Genomic DNA, 11,131 nt, shown 5'->3' with positions numbered 1-11,131 from the left:
GTGCCTCAGAAAGCTTGAAGTACGAGACAGTCTAATTTCAAAAGTTAAAGTGCTTTACGAGAAAACCAGAAGCTGTGTACAAGTCGGTTCTGGACTGTCAGACTGGTTTGAGACAAAAAGGGGAGTACAACAAGGTAGTGCTTTGTCGCCCCTATTATTTATCATTGTAATGGATACCATATTAAAAAAGGGGCAACAAGACTTAGAAGCTTTTGCATTTGCAGATGATATGGTAATTTGGGGTAACTCAGAGAAAGATGTAGAAGAGAGACTGCAGAGGTGGAGTCAGGAGTTTGAGAGATATGGATTAAACATCAACTAGGCTAAAACGGTGGTGTTGAAGGTACAGAAGGGTGACAATCAGCCAGAAATCATGCTAAACGGCACTAAGCTGGACAGTATCATAGAATTTAAGTACTTGGGTAGTATAATGTCCAAGGATAACTTCGCTAAATATGAAGTAAATAGTCGAATCAGCAAAGCAATACATTTTACCTCCAAGTAAGACAGCTACTATGGGATAAACAAGTACCAATCGAAACCAAGATGACACTGTACAAATCATACTACACCCCTATCCTCACATACAGCCTGGAAACCGCTACGTTAACAAGAAAGGACAACTCGAAACTCCAAGCTGCAGAAATAAAGTTCCTACGCACAATGATCCAGAAGACCAGGAGGGATAAAATCAGGAATGAAAAAGTCAGAGAAGATGTAGGACTAGAAGACTCCTTACTCCAGAAGATCCAAAAGGCAAGACTGAAGTGGTTTGGTCATGTGAAAAGAATGAGTGCCAACAGTTCTGCAAGAAAGGAGTATGAAAGAGAAATCAGGGGAAAGAGACCAGTGGGCAGACCTAGAGAAAAATGGACAGGCTTAGTGAAGAAGGATGTACAGGAGAGAGGTCAGGATTGGGAGCGGATTGTGAACGAAGAATGGTTCATGGACAGAACAAAATGGAAGGGGTTCGTATACCACTCCTGGGAAACTGGAGTTGGTTAACGATGATGGTAATGATGAATTATATTATGTGTCCTCTGGTTTAAAAAACAAGCGTCGATATTTTATGGCATGTATATGTTACTTAAAATTCTGGTGTACTGTTCGTGAGTAGCAGATAATTTGTTAAAATACAATTTCTACACTTAAAATGTTTATAGCATTCTTCTTCATTGAGGATGAAACTGATATATTATAAGACATATTACTCTCAAAACTATAATGTTCTTTTAATAATTGTGTATAAATCTAAGCGTCTTGTATACAGAGCTATTATTTTTTTTTTTTTTTTTTTTTTTTTTTGCTAGTTGCTTTACGTCGCACCGGCACAGATAGGTCTTATGGTGACGATGGGACAGGAAAGGCCTAGGAATGGGAAGGAAGCGGCCGTGGCCTTAATTAAGGTACAGCCCCAAAATTTGCCTGGTGTGAAAATGGGAAACCACGGAAAACCATCTTCAGGGCCGCTGACAGTGGGGTTCAAAACTACTATCTCCCGAATACTGGATACTGGCAGCACTTAAGCGACTGCAGCTATCGAGCTCGGTGAGCCATTTTTTAAAGTGATGATAGGTCTTATAGGTATATCCTCTTTATGCACCTTAAGTAGTGCCCTAACTATTGGGATACCCGGGTTCATATTAGTTTTTGAGACTCCCTTTCGTTAAGGATGAAAGACGATTGTTGAAGAAGTTGCTTTAAGTTTCTCTAGATAATGCTGGTCAGGTGTTAAAAAAAAAAAAATTGAATGAATTATTGCTAAAGAAAGCTTTGGTTTTCTGTATGATTCTTTACTCATAATGACCATAGCATTCCACTTGTCTGCCTTAGTCAAAATCAAATCCTTCTCCTTAATGTTCTGTTTCAATGAACTTATTATTTAGTTGTGATGTGAAGGAACTGCTACTTTGTTGTTACTTATTAAATTAGAAAGTTCTTTCTTAATATTAAATCTAGTCTTAGTTTGGTTCTCGATCAGTAACTTCTGTACTGCACTTTCTGCTTCTACCGGGATTGTAATTACATCCTTGAGTTTGAACTGAATGGGACAATTGAATTTGGGACCTTATTCTTATTTTTGACTCATCAAAATTGGTCTTGGAAAGATAGATACCTGGCTTCTGAAATTCAAGGATGGTTGAATGGGCTCGATAATTGAAATCCCCGGACGAGGGAGAATTACTATTGGTTCTCTTGTTATTGCGCCTGAGTGTATTAGTTTTATTAACTAACTTGTTCTGTTTATCTACAATTAGGTCTGAAATGTTACCATTGTCGAATTTCTGAAAAGAATTCCATTCCTGTGGGACAAAGGAGGAAGAACTGAGTGTTAAGCAATGCCTTTTCCCTATAGAGGAATTTTATTTCGTTCCTGATCCATAGAATGTTGGATTTCTCCTGTGTCTTTCTATGCCAGTACGACAAACGTTCTTGTTTTGAACAGATTTCAAAAAATTAGGGACGAGTCCTTTGAGACAGTTTTTTAAGAAAAGGATGTCCTTACCTATTTTCACAATTTTGATCTTTAGATTTAAATGTTTGTTAGCTCTGCCTGCCTGGTTGGCATCAACATCACACATGATAAATTTCATATTTGAGCCCATATTGTCAAAAAGTATTAACTCATGAAAATCCTTACAACAAATATTCCACCTTTACAATACCATAAACCGTCTTTATTGTTACGACTACATTATAATATTTTAATGTCCGGCTGCAGGGCTAAATGGTTAGCGTGCTGGCCTTTGGCCACAGTGGTCCCGAGTTCGATTCCCAGCAGGGTCGGGAATTTTAACCTTAATTAGTTAATTTTGCTGGCACGGGGGCTGGGTGTGTGTCGTTTTCATCATCATTTCATCCTCCACATGACGCGCAGGCCACCTACGGGCGTCAAATCAAAAAGACCTGCATCTGGCGAGCCGAACTTGTTCTCAGACACTCCCGGCACTAAAAGCCATATGCCATTTCATTTCAATATATTAATGATACATGTTTCGTCCTGCTTTCGAGATATCTTCAGTCACAAACAAAATCATTTTAAGATATGGTAAGGGCACAAAACCATTAGATAAAAAGTCTATGGATGTTATGATGCGGTACTGGCGTCTTGTGATGTTTCAAGTCATAAAAATAACACAAACATGGAGGGCCTTGCAGATTTTTTAAAAATTTGTGTCAGAAGTACCAAATTTACATACAGATATTTAAAAAAAAAATGATATGGAAAGCTTTATCATCTCTAATAGCAGCCACAGCAGCAGTGATTCATCACCCAGTGAGAGTAATGAGACTGGTAGGGATACATCGTGTGATTTGGAAGGAGATGAGCCTCTTCAGCGCAAGTGAGGAAGGTAAACATATGTTCATGGAATTCTTACTTTCGTTATGACTGTAACTGCCTGTATTTCTTGTAAAATTTTTTAATGTTGTTATGATTATCTATAGTTCCAGTTTGAATGTACAAGCATGAAATATCAGGATGAGAAATCTCCAAGATAAGCGATATAAATTACAACTTGAAGCATATTTTGGCCATATTTGGTTATATTTTGAGAATTTTAGTGATATAAGGTAATATTTGATCATATTTTGCTCATTTTAGTGATATAAGGTAATATTTGGTTATATTTTGAGAATTTTAGTGATGTTACATTTTGAGAATTTTAGTGATATAAGGTAATATTTGGTTATATTTTGCTCATTTTAGTGATATAAGGTAATATTCGGTTATATTTTGAGAATTTTTTGTTCAAATTGAGGTGTCATTTTTAACAAGGTACATGCTATCTGCGTCAACTTTCAGACAAAGGATTTCAAAATACTGCAGTAGATGTATTTTTCTTTCTTTTCCCGAAAGAGACAGGTAGCAAGTTTTGAAGACATGATTCCGAGAAAGTGATGCTGTATGGATGAACACCGACAGATATTAAAAAGCATGCTAATACTTCAATTTTGGTTATTGTTTACGAAAACAAAGTTAGAACTGTGTCTCAGGGCTGTGATACTGAATGAATGTATAAAGTTTTAATTTAACTACTGTATCTCTGTCAGTTTGAAGGATTAAATGTGTCTGTTGTATTATGCTTATCACATTTTGACACGTTTAATGTTAGTAACAGGCCTACTTCAATAGTTGCTACCTATCCCTTTTTATGTCATATTTAGCAACTTTTTAGGGCGTATTTGCTCGCATATTTTTTACTTCCTTAGGTCAAACTTCTGAACCCTAGTAATCATTTTTCATACTTCAGAATAAGATATCCCTGTAAATTACTCGTTTGGTTTCAAACAGTTTAAAAACTCTTTCTCATCCACCTTAGGTATTGTACACAAATATGTTTAGTCAGAAGTTCAAATATTTGCACGATGCCCAGCACTGTAAGTCTGAACATGACACATTGACAGGGTGAAGCGTTATACTACATGCTCGGTGGAGGCATACAGGTACCACATTTACATCAGGATTAATCTCTTATGAAAAACAGCAATAGTTAAGCTGTTCACCTCCTTACTCCCAAGTCTTCCCAGCCTAAAGTTTACAACTACTTCTTTGTTGGAAATAACACAGAACAAATCGGGCTGCATTCTTTTGGATCGTTTCCAGTTCTTGAATTCAAATAATCCCGGCGAAGGTGCCATATACTAGAACCATACTCTAACTGGAATCTTACCACTGATCTATACACCCTCTTTTATATCCTTACAACAACTCCAAAATACCCTCATAACTAAATGATGAGATCTGTCACCTTTATTTCCAATCCCATTTAAGTGATTTGCCCACATGAAGATCTTTCCTTAAATTAACACCTAGGCACTCCCGTAAGGTACTTCCACACCTTCAACACTGTAATTAAAACTCTGAGGATTTTCCTCTTCAAGAAACTTACAACCTGATTTTTCAACTCATTTACCATCGTACCAATGTTTGTTGCCCACCTCACAACTTTGTCAAGGTTTTTTTTTTTTAATAGTCAATCACAGTTATATAACTATTTACTACTCTGCAAGAGTGCAGCAAACTGTTTGCACTGTTGCAATACATGCATTGACATTGGCGGTCATCACTTCGAACAATTACTATGAGCTACATTGTTATGTGGTGTAAGCTCTGTATGTCCAAAACACAATAAAATGCATTTCCAACCATTGGTTCCTTATCTCAATATAATCGGTTGTGGACCCACTATCACCTGTTTCAATTTCACCCAAAAGGTTTGAGACACACTGTAAAATTTATATCATCATCTGCAGAAAGCCTTGTCTACAATTCTAGTCCTTTACTCACATAATTTCTATACACCCACTGACAAAAAAAATTAAGCACCTAGGAGAGGAGGAAATAAAATGAAACTTCGTTTTGAGAGGTTATGCGATTTTAGTTCAGTGATTACAAAATCAAGCAAAATGTACTACAAAGTTGGCAGTATGAGCACACTGCTGGTCCCTTGTCAGTAGGATGATGCTCCCCATTGGGTGTGGATGCATGCAGAAATTTAGTTAAGAAGGGTGTCATACAGGTGTTGTACCTTCTCCTGAGGCAAGCTGGCCTACAACAGTTGACTGACCCTCGATTTCCTCTATATTGGCACTGGGACAGAGTTGACATCCAAGCTGCTCCCACATGTTCTATCGGGGACAGATCGGGGAGAACTTTGTGGACAAGGGAGAACCTCAACATCATGTAGGTAGTTAATAGACACATGTGCCATGTGTGGACAAGCACTGTTCTGTTGAAAGATGGTACCAGGATACTGTCTCATTAGAGGTAACATATGGGGACGCAGGATGTCCATGATATATCGTTGAGCCATCGGTGTTCCCTGAATCACTACCATAGATGACTTGAAGTCATACCTGATAGCTCCCCACGACATGACACTATGGGTAACTCCAGTGTGTCTCCAAAACATTGGCAGAATATGCCCTCTCCCCTTGCCGATGGTCATCTGAGGTAATGCAGAACAGAGATTCATAGCTGAAAATGATGAGACGCCAATCGTCAACAGTCCAGGCTTTCTGGGTACAGCACCACTCCAAACACAGCCGTATGTGTTGTGCTGTTAACGGTAGCATGCGTATGCAACGGTGATTCAGTAGTCTGGCAGCTGCTAGTCTCCAACCAATTGTGCGGAATGATGTGGGATGTTGCAGAAAGTCCATTAATTGAACGCAAATGTAAACGGGTTACGATATGCTTGGCGAACGATACAGCGATCCTCCCTTGGTGTGGTCAGACTTGGTCAAAGGAATATTGACGATGTGTGTGGTTTCCCTCATGTTCCAATTCAGTTCAACATCAGACCACTATCACATCTGAATGCCCCACATACCTGGATATTGCACAATTAGACCACCCAGCCACGTGCAGACCCGCAGTGAGGCCCCTTTCAAAATCTGTAAAGAGCTGGTAAAATTGTCTCACGTGAGCACGCGGCATTCTCCGTGATCCTTCACAGTGCTCACTAACCATCCGACGCTATGCACGCCCCTTATATACCCCAGCGGACCTAATAATGAGGTCACATGGTGACAACACTAATGCATTCTGGCAGACATTCTGGCTATCGCAGATCATTGGAACTCTAAAACATTTACATAACTGCTGATGGTATGCATGTATACGAAATTATCTCATCAGACCATTCCTTCCAGGAGCTTAAGTCTTTTTTGTCAGGGAGTGTGTATGTTGGGTATTGTACTGGGTATTCAGCCCGAAGGCTGGTTTGATCCTCTGCAGCTCAGCCAACAGGGAGTGTATATAAGAAAAAGAGAGGTCCAATAAAACTGCCTTGCAGGACCTCCCTCTTAATCTTTACAGGATCAGACAATGCCTTGTATACACTAATTCTCAGAGTTCTATTTTCTAGAAATTTAGCCACCTATTCAACCGCTTTTGCACTCCAATAGCCCTTATTTTTGTCAATAATCTTCCATAATCTACTCTGTCAAAGGCCTGGGATAGGTCAATAGCAATACAATTCATCTGACCAGGTGAATCTAAAATACCTGCTATATATTGTGGGAATCCTACAAGTTGAGCCTCACTGGAATAACCTTCTCTAAACACGAATTACCTTCTATCAAACCAGTTCGTAATTTTGCAAAAGTGTACAATTTAAACAGAAAAAATGCAACACGTCAAACTACTGGCCTGTAATTATCCACTTTATGTTCATCACACTTCCTTTGTGCACTGGGACTGCAATGCAACTCCCCATTCATTTGGTATTGCTCCTTCATGTAAACAGTAATAAAATAAGTACTCAGATATAGTACTATATACCAACCCATAACCTTTAGTATATCTCCAAAAATCTTCTCAATTCCAGCTTGCTTTTCCACTTTTCAGTTTTTGCATCTTTTTGTAAATATCTTTCATTATCATGCATAAATGTTAATACTCCGATAACTCCTTTACCAGGACATTATCCGTATGTCCAACTTTCATTATATATTGCTGATTAAATATTTCTGTCTTCTGTAAATCCTCACGTACACACTCGCCTTGTTCATCGATTCTTTCTGGAACCTGTTTATGTCTTAAAAGTACCTACACACACATACTATTACAATTTTCACTTAAATTGATAGGACTGCCAAATATATGCTTTTTTTTTCCTATTTGCTTCATGTTGCACCGACAGAGATAGGTCTTATGGCGACGATGGGATAGGAAAAGCCTAGGAATGGGAAGGAAGCAGCCGTGGCCTTAATTGAGGCCTAGTATGAAAATGGGAAACCACGGAAAACCATCTTCAGGGCTGCCAACAGTGGGGTTCGAACCCACTATCTCCCGGATGCAAGCTCACAGCTACGCGCCCCTAACCGCACGGCCAACTCGCCCGGTCAATTATATGCTTGCCATCATGTTATTTTCAGCTGACTTTTATGCTAAATTCAACTTAGTAAGTTCCTTCAAGCTAGCCTACCTTCCACAACCATTCCTAAATATTACTTTTCAACCTGCACCTTGTTTTTAATCCCCTCTATCTATCTCTCTATAGGAGCTGATTTGCGATAATCTGGGAGCTTTCTTTTCAACTACCTCAGAGCTTATTTCACAAGTGGGGGTGGGGAGTGTGCTACTGATTGATACTACAGATACTTTATCAAGGATTCCCCATTATTTTTCTTTTTGGGTTGGATCTACAGTATCTGCACTCCAAGTACAATGTCTTGAGGTCTGTGCAAAGGTGATACTTGGGATAATTAGCAGAATCTAGTGATTCTGAATTCTCAGTAGGTGACAGTTGTGGTTCGAGTGATGTGTATGATATTCGGTATGGCAGATGTATGATGTGAGACTTTCCTTTGAGGTCTATCACACTAAGCTGAATTACCAACTTTATTTATTTGATCTCCAGAATAATAATCTCTTCCTCAAAATTTGAAAAAAAAAAAAGTCTGCTAGGCAGATTGTATATTACTGTAATTATTTTGACAGTTACATTTTGAAGTGATCCTTAAATCTGTTCTGTCCTGGGCAGCAGCAGCCATGCAAGCCTCCTATGTCAGGGAGGAGTTGAGCCTTGTCTTCAATAATACACAAAGGAAGCCATGCTTACAGCTTATAAACAAGATCTACCAGTTCAGACTTTTCATTTTTAGAAACATCATAAACAATATCATTATTTCAGACTATCAAAACTAAGCACAGAAATTGATAAATTGAAGTTTTATTGATAGATAGTTTTATTTTCTCCAGATTTTCCAGTTTTTCAACCTAATTAATCTTTACGGAGAAAACAGAAAACAAAAACCAATACAAATACAAATCAAGACAAGACCAAATTGGGAAAATACGAAACACTATAAGGATATAAATAATAATCAACACCATTGCACAAAACCAGACGGCATAAAACGGCACACAAAACAAAACAAACCATAAACAATAGAACACTTATAAAAAGTCTACTTACAATGGGCGTGCGTCAGCGTCTGTGTGCCCACAGACAGCTGCCTGTCCCATTATCAGGAGAGTCAGGCAACTGAGTCCTGACCTAGGACACCACTCTGACACATCCACTTCCTCCCTCCACTCTGCTAACCAACAGTGTCGGGGGACCTTGATTCTCTGCTGCTTACCTACATATCTCTCCCTGCTACTCCTCTTATAACAACAATAACTATGACAGGAAATACTATATGTACCACACTACTATCTACTAAATTCTGCTTCCTTTAACCTCTTTATACAGTGTTTTCTAACTACCTCTAAAATCTTGCTTATATTCCCAGGTTCTTTCCACTCTTTCCGCTATCTAGTTTACGATCTTCTGTTTGTTACCCGGCTGTTTCATGGCTTCCAATTGTCCCACACTCATGAATTTCTCTCTCCACACGAGTTCCTTTACATGCTATTAACAAATGAAACTCTTCTCTTGTATCACCGTACAGTGAACATATCGCATTGTCCTTCATTCTTGACCAACCCTTATTCATATAAATATCCATCGTCCACCAAAGTAGACCTCTTCTCTCTAATCTGTTCACATTTTCTATTCTTATATTTACTACTTGTTTGATTCTATTAAACATGTTTAGGGTCGTCCTCCTACCTCCAGCCTCCAATTCCTGTGTTTGAATATCTTTGATCCTTTTCAATGTATTCCTCCAACACACTTCATTCCTCCTTTCCCATTCCTTCCCCCAATAGTTTCCTAAACCCAACCTCTCAATAATACTTTTCACCTTATCAATACAGTAATCTCCAAATGTACTCTTCATTTAGTGCCGGTACGCCGTCTGTAGGAGTAAGCTGCCTCCACCCATTTTCAATCTAGCCGCTGCATTAGCCGTGCAATTTGGAAGGCCCATTATAATTTCGCCAAATCTGCTATCTGATTTAATATAATACGATCCTTCTCAACCCCTCATACTTCTACTCCGTATAACACCCTACTTAATACCACTGTTTTAAATATCATTCTCTGTATATTAAAATCAATCCCGGGGAATTTATTTTCCAGTATTCTTATACCTGAGAGCGCTGCTAACCCCCCTCCACTTAGCTTGTTTAATTTGGTCGGACCATTTACCATTCCTGCTTATATAAACACCCAAATACTCTAGCTTATCTGTCTCCTCTATTACCTCACCATTTACCACCCAATGCTTCTTTGTTTTCCGTTTCCTACTTTCCCTACCTACCATCACCTTTGTCTTCCTACTATTTAATCTCAGTGACCATTTACTAGCGTACTCCGAAACCTCGTTTAAACTTTTCTGTAAGCCCCCTCCCGTCAGCGTCATCAATAATACATCATCTGCAAATATCATCTTTTTTTCTTTTTTTGCTATTTGCTTTATGTCGCACCGACACAGATATGTCTTACGGCGACGATGGGAAAGGAAGCGGCCGTGGCCTTAATTAAGGTACAGCCCCGGCATTTGCCTGGTGTGAAAATGGGAAACCACGGAAAACCATCTTCAGGGCTGTCGATTACTGGATACTGGCCGCACTTAAGCGACTGCAGCTATCGAGCTCAGTATATCTGCAAATATCAAACCTGGGATCTCTAGTTCTCCTAATACAGGGCACGCCCACTTCTTCCCATGCCCGTCTAATATAATTGGAGCCAATTTGCAACCCTGTTTTAAACCTATATTTGATTAGATTAAACCACTTACAACCCCTTCCTCTATTCTAATGCTACAGTACACTTCTTCATATATAGCCTCAAACATGTGTCGCATCTTTTTGGAAATTCCCACCTTACCCAATCTCTCAAGCAACGCCTTCCTACTCACTATGTCAAACGCCTTTTCAAAATCAACTGCTGCTATATACACCTTACTTCTTCCCTTCCTCACTCTTCCACCCATTTTCTCAACCTATTCGCTAATATGCCCGTATACACCTTACTCAATGTGTCTAATAAGGTTATGCCCCTGTAGTTACTACGGTTGCTCCTTAGACTCCTTTCTTTTGGTAAATAGTGTATATAATACCTTTTTGCCACTGCTTCGGGAAGTTGGTACCTTCGAACACCTTATTAAATAACTTCACTATACTCTCTCTCATCATACCATTTTTTGTCGTTTCTTTCCAAAATACATTTCTTATTCCATTCCCACCCCCTGCTGTCCTATTTTTTGCTTTGCCTAGCACTTCCAATACCTC

This window comes from Anabrus simplex, chromosome 1 (genome assembly GCF_040414725.1).
Source record: "Anabrus simplex isolate iqAnaSimp1 chromosome 1, ASM4041472v1, whole genome shotgun sequence".
Lineage (NCBI taxonomy): Eukaryota > Metazoa > Arthropoda > Insecta > Orthoptera > Tettigoniidae > Anabrus > Anabrus simplex.
This window is presented reverse-complemented; position numbering follows the sequence as displayed.